At 44.9% G+C, this 2,283-nt stretch overlaps 1 long non-coding RNA gene across 1 annotated transcript; it reads right to left on the bottom strand.

Annotated features, from left to right (window-relative positions):
- Window positions 1-967: 967 nt before the first annotated feature.
- On the bottom strand, window positions 968-2,277 carry LOC104950825 (uncharacterized). The gene is made up of 3 exons (XR_798963.1): window positions 2,078-2,277; window positions 1,544-1,701; window positions 968-997 (listed from the first exon to the last, which is right to left on the bottom strand). It is a non-coding gene; the product is annotated as an uncharacterized lncRNA (long non-coding RNA).
- Window positions 2,278-2,283: the final 6 nt, after the last annotated feature.

Genomic DNA, 2,283 nt, shown 5'->3' with positions numbered 1-2,283 from the left:
TCTTTCCACAGAGGGGACACATGTTGATGTAGAAGAGACCGGAAGAAGAGGGGACACATGTTGATGTAGAACAGACATGAAGAAGAGGGGACACATGTGGATGTAGAAGAGACATGGAGAAAAGGGGACACATGTTGATGTAGAAGAGACATGAAGAAGAGGGGACACATGTTGATGTAGAAGAGACATGAAGAAGAGGGGACACATGTTGATGTAGAAGAGACATGAAGAAGTGGATTTTATATAATAGGTGACCTTTAAGTTACCAGCTGCTGTCCCTATGTTAGACACATGGTTCATGTTGAGGAGACAGCAAAGGCTATATGTGTTTATACATGTCCTCGTCCCCAGCCGCTCCCTGACCTGTGTTGAAGTTCTGCTGAGTTGGAAGCTCTCCGGCGCAGCAGTGGAACGGCAGCAGGCGAGTGACGGCGTCCTGCAGCGAGGGGAAGGCCGGCCCGGAGAGAGAGGCCTGAACCGAGGCCTGGTCCGAACACAACCGCTGCTGGAACCTGGAGAGAAACACAGTGAGATCAACTGGGACCCGCAGACTGGTGAGGTGACGCAACACGCCATCGACACAGAACATGCATAACGTCCCGTAGGATTAAAGGATATCAGTCAAAGTCAACTCTACGATCAATCTTCCAGTTTGTGTGTACAGACAGAGAGATCGGAATACTGTTTCCCACAATCCAGAATATAAAAACAGATGTATATAAAAATATGTATATCCTATATGTACACAGACAAAGACACAATTTTTTGGATTTGAGTGTCTGAGTACGTGGGCTTTAAAAAATAAAAACACTGATAAACAGAAGAACATTTAATTAAAACATAATAATAATGAATGATTCTTATGTTTTGCTTTGAAATGCTAATCATGTATGAAAGCTCTCTAGAAATAAAGTGTATTATTATTATATGAATAATCCTCTCACCGGTGCCTGCGTGTTGCTGGTGTGAGATTCTCTCTCTGTGGAGGATCTGCAGGCTGATAGAAAACAAACACTTTTTATTAAAAACGAACTTTTGCATGTACCGTAATTTTCGGACTATAAGGCGCACCTGAATATAAGCCGCAGCAGCGGCATACCACTCTCGGTTCCACTTTTACTTTTGCGCGCTACCTGTCTCACTCTTTTCCGGCCTCCAGCTTTTCCTGCTGGAACCCGCCGCTTAAAGGTGGGGGTCCGCGGACCGGCCATAGAGCCCATAGAGTTAAAGGTGTTGGCCGTTAGCTGTAAAAATCCATAGATTAGATTAGCCGCACCGTTATATAAACCGCAGCGTCGAAAAATAGGGAAAAAGGCGCGGCTTATAGTCCGAAAATTACGGTACATTCATTGTGTTTTAAGTTTGCCAAATATTAAGTTAAGTATTTCAATTAATTTATATATTTAAAATAGTCTAATTGTGGGATGCACTGATGAGCTACTGTATATTCAATAAAGGTAATACATATAATGTAATAATATCTCTTTTTTTAAGTTGAATGATTTCATAGCCCTGCTGACAGAGTGTCTCCTCTGTTTCTCACCTTGGTGCAGGTCTGCAGGCTCCTCAGGGTGGGGGTCCGCTCTCTGGGCTCTGGGGCCCCCTGACACTGACCATCACCCTGACCATGACCCCAGGCTGCAGGAGATGACGGCTGGAGAGGAAACGCTTCAGGCTCCACGAGCAAGGCAGCTGTTGGCTCTGCAGAGACACAGTGATGGTGATTATATTACAGATTACATGGAAATCGTCGGATTACTTTTCGAATAACTTTTAAAATAAAAACTAACAGCATTAGTTAGAATGAAAAAATGCCATATTTTGAGGTGAGTAAATAATAAAATGTTAATGTTCTGGTCAGTTTTGAGACTTTCACTACGGTGCAATTTGTCTTGGTGATATCCATTACATGCTTTACCCTCCCCACCTGTAGCGTCCCCCCTTGAAGACCTCATGTGATCAGGTAATCATTGAGAGAGTAACTGTAGTCTAGTTTCATATTTACTAAGATGTTAGCTTGGTTGTTTATTGTCTGTCATTTGATTGCGTAATCCCGATGGCATGTACTGATACTCACTGTGTTGTGTGTGCTGTTGGACAGGGGGGGGGTCTCCTCCTGTGGAGAGACCTGAAGACGGGGGATCAGGCTGTGGGGGGGACGGAGGCTGGGAGACAGAGGACTGGACCTGCAGCTGGTTCTGGTTCTGGGGAAACGAGGCCTGTGAGACATGGATCTGGATCTGGTCTGAACTCTGAGGGGGGACGAGGGGGGAGAAACTTTGC

Source organism: Notothenia coriiceps, unplaced genomic scaffold (genome assembly GCF_000735185.1).
Source record: "Notothenia coriiceps isolate Sejong01 unplaced genomic scaffold, NC01 NC01_scaffold00018148, whole genome shotgun sequence".
In the NCBI taxonomy this organism is placed as follows: domain Eukaryota; kingdom Metazoa; phylum Chordata; class Actinopteri; order Perciformes; family Nototheniidae; genus Notothenia; species Notothenia coriiceps.
This window is presented reverse-complemented; position numbering and strand designations above follow the sequence as displayed.